Raw genomic sequence first — 7179 nt, 5'->3', positions numbered from 1 at the left:
GAGGGAGAACCCCACTCCTTCCCAGGTCGGGGGGCTCCCCACATAGCCAATACTTTGTTTCTGCTTCTAGACTCTGCTAGATGGTGTCCAGGACCTCCTATTTAAAGACAACAGTTTGAGGCTTAGGACTTGGTGACATGGGTCCTTGGGGCCAGGCTTGATGAAGGCCCTCCATAGCTTGTGGCCCTCCACAGCTAGAGTTGGGGCATATGAGGCAACCGGAGCCAACGGTTGGTGCTTAGCAGCATCTGGTGTTACCTCAGGGAGGAGCCAGGCTTTGCAACTACGTGTGGAAGCTTGAAATGTGAATTTAGTTAAAACCCAGGCCAGTGGGACTGATCCCTGAATGAATGAATGAATGAATGAATGAATGAATGTCAGCAGTAGGAAGATATCTGGAAGATATCTTGGAGGACAGCCTTCCAACACCAAAACAAACAGACAAACAGCCCCAAACCTCTGTGGCACACCTGCCTTCCAGAACTATTTGGCCTGAATGGGGTGAATGAGCTACAGGGGCAGAACCAGCCTAAAACCTAATACCATGGAGTCCAGGGCCTGCCCAGTCTTAGCACTCCTGGGCTTGGTGATGCGGTTCACTGTGGCCCTTGTAGCCTCAAGCTGAGTGGGTGCATCCGAACACACTCCCAAGTCACTGGGGGCAGGAAATGAAACATCAGGTATCACCCAGGGAAGATGTCCCAGGAACTAACAGGCCAGAGAAATCCTGTGACTATAGCTAACTCTCAAGAGGACAGATTAAAAGTGAGCCATCTGTCCCCAGGGGAAAGAAAGGACGAATGGGAAGGTCTTCCAACTACACTGGAGTTTCTACTCCAGGTGATTCATTCTGTGTCTACTAGGAACGACTTCACTGATGTCCGACGGGCACTGTGAGTTAGCGCTCTGATCGTTCTGTGTTTGTGGGAACCTGTGCTTGTTGCTTCAGGGGCCACCGCTTCTTATCGGGTTCAGCGGCTACATCTGTGCCCTGTGATCTGGGTGGTTCCTTTTGGCGCTTCTCTATAATAACGTCTTGTGAGGTTCATCATTGTCTGGTGGCTCTGGGAAGCTAGCATAGGTCTCTGCATCATCACAGCCCACACTTCCTGTGAAGTGTAAGAGCTTTGTGATAATCACCGTCCATCCTGTGGGTGCCGTGGTTATGCCCGTGTAGTACGTAGTGTAGCCTCTGCTTTATCAACGTTTGTGCTAAGTGGCCAATTCTCCCCCTCCGTGTGTGTGTGTGTGTGTGTGTGTGTGTGTGTGTAAGAAATATTCTTACAGGGCTGGAGAGATGGCTCAGTGGTTAAGAGCACTGACTGCTCTTCCAAAGGTCCTGAGTTCAATTCCCAGCAACCACATGGTGGCTCACAACCATCCATAATGAGATCTGATGCCCTCTTCTGGAGTGTCTGAAGACAGCTACAGTGTACTTACATATATTAAATAAATAAATCTTTTTTTAAAAAAAGAAATATTCTTACAAAAGTTATATCTCAACTGTCTATACTCAAGATAGCAAACCCCTGTCTCACAAACTTTTATCCTGTCCTTTTCCCCAGCATCCACAGCACACACCTGACTTTCGGTTGGACATGCCTGACCACTCTAGGAACGTCACAGGAGTAACATTGGACAGCACGTACCCTTTAGTGTCTGGCCTCAGGGGGAGACACAGCTGTAGCCCAAGGAGCTCTGTGCTTTGGGATGTGCACGGATTGGAAGCAGTGGAGAAGAGTGTCAGGCCTGATTCTAGCACTCAGGGGGCCGAACAGGAAGATGAGGAGTTCAAAGTCTCCTTCAGCTACATTGTCCGATGGAAGCCAGCTTTGGCTCCGTGAGATCCTGCCTTGAGAGAAAGAAAGAAAGGAGACAGAGATTGCTGAGTAGAGAAAGGCCTGGTATGTGCTTTACTTTCAAATGTGAATGTTGTTAAGAAAAACCTTGGAGTCTTAACACTGTCTAGATACGTGGCACTTGTGGATTTTAGAGTTGTGTGGCTCAAAAGACATAATGTACAACTAGGTCAAAAGATAAGCAAGGCTTAAAGGTCAGATAGAAATGAGTCAGCTGGTTTAGCTGTTTGCTGAGAGGGTTTCCTTTGCTCCCCGAATGGAAAAGGTGGCTTAGAAGCCACATTGTTTCCAAGCAGGGATAAGGGAGCTCTGATGGGTTAAAGTCAAAGGTCGCTTCTGGCCCTGAGCCAGCAGGATTCACTCGCTGTAGGCAGCCTTGTTAGTTGTGTTGAAGTTTGTTGACTCTGGGCCTACAGGAAATGCAATCAGATTAAAAGATGAGGTGTTGCTTCCCTGCCCACATCCCCTGAACTTTGCTGTTTTCTTCTCCTGCCTTTAAAAAGCGATGGCTTAGCCATGTCTGGTGGTGTCCACCTCTAACCCCAGAACTAGGGAGGCCCAGGAAGGGCTACTGTTGTTCCAGGACAGCCCGAGCTGCAGGGTAATAATATGTTATGTTATTTCAAAGAATCAAGACAATGGTAACAACAAAGTTTAGGTTCTTTCTTTCCTTTTTTTGCAGCAGAAAATCTCCCATGTAGCCCAGGCTGGCCTCAAATTCAGTGACTTTGGACTTCTGGTTTGCCTGCTTCTAAGTGCTGGGGTCACAGGCTCAGGCCACCACACCTGGGCTGGTGCTGGGGACAAAACCCGGGGCTCTGTGCATGCTAGGTTAGTCTCTACCAACTGAGCCACATCTCAGCATAACTTCTTTTATTGGCCAAATAGTATTCAATATGCCATTTGCATATTTTCAGATAATCTGGCCTGGCCTCACACTTGCTATGTAGCCGAGGGCAACCTTGAACTCTTGATCCTTAGGATTCCATCTCCTGACTCCTAGGATTGTAGGATTCTTCACTATACTAGTTGTACTGGCTGGTTGTGTGTCAACTTGACACAGGCTGGAGTTATCACAGAGAAAGGAGCCTCCCTTGAAGAAATCCCTCCATGAGATCCAGCTGTAAGGCATTTTCTCAATCAGTGATCAAGAAGGGAGGGCCCAGCCTATTGTGGGTGGTGTCATCCCTGGGCTGGTAGTCTTGGGTTCTATAAGAGAGCAAGCTGAGGGCTGGCGAGATGGCTCAGTGGTTAAGAGCGCCAACTGTTCTTCCGAAGGTCCCGAGTTCAAATCCCAGCAACCACATGGCGGCTCACAACCATCTGTAACAAAATCTGATGTCCTCTTCTGAAGTATCTGAGGACAGCTACAGTGTACTTACATATAATAAATAAATCTTAACAAAACAAAACAAAAAACTAGTTTAAAAAAAAAGAGAGAGAGCAAGCTGAGCAAACCAAGAGAAGCAAGCCAGACTTCCTTTGGTGATGAACAGCAATGTGGAAGTGTAAGCTGAATAAACCCTTTCCTCTCCAATTTGCTGACAATCCTTTTAAATAGTTTTTACAATTAGAAAAAAAATAAATAAATAAGGACCAGCCAGATGGCTCAGTGGGTAAAATAAAGGCCCTTGCTCTTTGCTCCTCAATCCCTACTTGGTGGAAGGAAAGAACTGAGTCCCCAAGATGTCTTCTGAGTGGCAGGTGTGTGTTCACGTGTGTATGGTAAGTAAACAGGAAGAAACTAAGTTCCACACTGGGGTTGTGTTTCCTGGTACCATTTTCTATCAGTTTAGCTAAAAATAAACAAAGGGCACTCTGAAGGTGTGTTACACTGGCTGCCCCTGACGCCACGTACAGGCTGACCGTGTCCCACAGTCTACTACTCAGCAGATTTGTTCCCAATGGGCTGCAGGATGCCATAGTTTATCTTCATTTCTCCATGTGAAATGAGTTACCGCTCCCGGCTTTCTGTGACTTCATCCCTCTTGTTTGAGCAGCTTGATGTGCTATGGAGTGCATCTCTCATCTCGTCTCTTCCTTCCATGGTACTTGTCCTTGAGTTTATTATGGCTTCTTTGTTCTGAGTTTGGAGTTTTTAATCTGACTTGGAATGTTTTCAACCATTGTCTTTTCAGCTGTTTCCCCTCCCTGTCCTTTGAGGTTTGTCAGGATGCCTGCTTTTACCTTTCTTCAGAATTCTCTGCTGTCGCATCGCATACACTTCCTTGTTTCTGTCTCTCTCTAACTTCAGGAATCTTTCAGCTGTTCTCCCGCAGTGGGCCCCACAGGTACATTGCCTGCCCCACCCACCCCAGGCACTGCACCTGGCTCTTCACTCTCCCTTTACCTGGAGGGGAGGGTGAGACTGTGAGCTCTGTGATTGCATCTTAGTTCCCATCCCTGGTCCAGCCTCTTGATTGCACAGTCTTTATTTTACTTTATGTCTGTGTATGTGCATTTGTGTGTTCGTGAGTATGTGTGTGTGTAATGTGTATGAGTGGTGTGTGTGTGTAGTATATGTATGTGTGAGAGAGTGTGTGTGATGTGTGTGTGTGTGTAGTGTGTATATGTGTGTGAGAGAGACAGTGTGTGTGTGTGTGTGTGTGTGTGTGTGTGTGTGTGTGTGTGGAGTATATGTGGAGTGTGTGTATGTGTGTGTGTGTGTGTGTGTGTGTGTGTGTGTGTAGTGTGTGTGTGTGTGTGTGTGTGTGTGTGTGTGTGTGTGTATGTGTGTAGATCTGCATGAAATTCTGTTCATGTGTTTGTAGAGGCCAGAGAGAAATTTCAGATTTTATTTCTTAGGCGCTTCTCCCTGGCCTGCAGCTTGCTCACTAAGCTAGACAGCCAGTGAGCGAGCCCCACCGAGACATACACAACAGATTGGCCTGTCTTCTCCCCAGCATTAGTATCACAAGCGTGTGCCTCAAGCGTGAGTTAGTTAGTTTGTTTGTTTTGTGTGGGTTCTGGGGCTCACAGGAAAATCCTTGTCTTTACAAGGCAAGCATTTTGCTGCCTGAGCCTTCTCTCCGATCCAGCCTGGAGTTCGTCTTGCTTTCCACTGAGTACAGTCATGCGAGTGATTTTTGATTTGTGAGGTCGTTTCTGGTGGCTGACTTTTCTCTTCCTCGTGGGCAGTGTTTGCCCACTTCACATCCGGGGTGATTTGTCACTGACTGTCAGGCTCGGGAATGTTTGCTTACAGATGACGGAGATGTGCTTGAGCCTTCGTCTCACATGCACATAAATCACTTAGAAGGAACTTAATGCCGCTGCCACATCCTGAGAGCACTCTGTTCAACACAGTATACTTGAATTATGAGACATTTTATTATAAATAGTGGGACTAGGGCCTTCTTCCTTTGGTGCTGGCTGGGGACTGAACAGCAACCATGTACTCTCATGCTGAGCTAAATTCACAGCTTTTTGCTTTTTTAATTAAGGTAGTATGTGTGTGTGTGTGTGTGTGTGTGTGTGTGTGTGTGTGTGTGTGTGTGATTGGAGACAGGGTCTCTGTGTAGCCCAGGCTGGTCTCAAAGTGCTGGCCCTTCCCTCTTAGCATGCTGTGATGCTACTGTGGAGGTCAGAGGATAATTTGTAGGAAATCAGTTTTCTCCCATCATGTAGATCTTAAGAATCAAACTCGTGTTGGCAGACCTAGTGACAAACGCCTTTACCTGCTGAGCCATCTTGTTAGCCTGGGCATTGCTCCTCAGAATGCTACCTACCTTGGGGGTTTATTGTTTTCGGAGGCAGGGTCTCGTCCTGGTCTTGCCAAGTAAGCTATATTGGCTGCCCAGTGAGCCCCAGGGATCTGTTTATCTCTGTCTACCCAGTGCTGGATTGCAGGTTTGGGCTGCCGTACCTGCTTGTTTCCTGTGGGTTCTGGGGATTGAACTCAGTTCTCATGTTTGTCAGACGACTGGGCTATCTACCTAGCTCCTCACATCCCCCATAATGTGAAGATGTCCGTCATATGATGAAGGTCCAGCATCGTGGTTTCACCTCAGTTATTGCGTCTGAAAAGCCCCCATTTCCAAAGCTGATATACAAACTGAGGGGCAGAGTTCTCCACCAGTTCTCTTCTCCCTTTATAGTACCACAAAGCACTCATTCCTAGGTGTCTTCATTTCTGGACAACACTGCTCACTGTGTTCTGCCAAAGGCAGCTACTGTTAGTTTTACAACTTAATTTAAAAACAATAAAGTAGGCTGAGTGTCTAGAAGTGAGTGAATTAAAAAGAAATGGAGAAATTCAAGATATAACTCCTTGGGTAGCCAGGCTAGAACCCCACACAGCCTCTAACTGATGGAAAATCTACCACAGCACAGCTTACCTTTGTCAAACACATCACCGATGCTAACTCTGATGGACTGCACTCGCACTCTGGTGCAGACGGAAGAAGCCACACTTCTAATCCAATTACGCAACACCCGGATTAGATGTTTTCGATATTGCATCTAGAATAACTTTTTAGGCCTGTGAGTCTTTTGCCTGCCTGTATGTCTGTGTACCTGGTGCCTGAGGAGGTAGTGAGCCTCCATTTGGGTCCTGGGTCTCGAACCCAGATCCTCTGTAAGAACAACAAGTGCTGTTAACCACTGAACCCGCTCTCCAGCCCTGTGTCTGAATGTTTGAGCCACTACTTATCTGCATCATAAGTTTCTGCACTGACCACCCTATGATCATCTATACTGCTTTTCTGTAAGCATCCTTTTCTTGGTTTATACATGGTGCAATGCCTTTTGCTTTGCTTTGCTTTGCTTTGCTTTGCTTTGCTTTGCTTTGGTGGCACTAGGACTGAGCATGTTAAGGGAGTACTTTGCCACTGTGATGTATCACCAGCCCCTGCTACTTTGTTTCCTTTAGATAGTTTTGTTTGCTATGTAGCCCAGGTTTGTTTAAAATCACCCAAGTACTACGATTGCAGGCATGACCCACCATCCCTGACAGGGAGGGCATTTGGAAGAAAGGCCTCTCGTGTATTTCTAGGCAAACTCAAGGCCAATAGCGGAAGCATGTTACACAGCAAGCCAAGTATCCGATGGTCTCTGCAGGCTCCTAGCTAGGCTGCTAGGTCATAACACCCATGTCCCCCACGACAGGGCAACCGATGGGTGGTTCTGAGCAGCTGGTCATCTCTGTGGAACCCTGGCCTCTTTCGGGTCCAGGTCTAGCATCCCAGGGGGCCCAGGGAGTGATTCTGCTCCTGGGGCTACTGATTTACAGCCTGTTATGGAGAACAGAGTGGAGAGGCGGGGGCTGATGCGTGCCAGTCATGCAGATCGCTGTGTGTCTGGGCAGTGAGGACATCTTCTG

This window comes from Mus musculus, chromosome 8, assembly GCF_000001635.26.
Source record: "Mus musculus strain C57BL/6J chromosome 8, GRCm38.p6 C57BL/6J".
Taxonomy (NCBI): Eukaryota; Metazoa; Chordata; class Mammalia; order Rodentia; family Muridae; genus Mus; species Mus musculus.
This window is presented reverse-complemented; position numbering follows the sequence as displayed.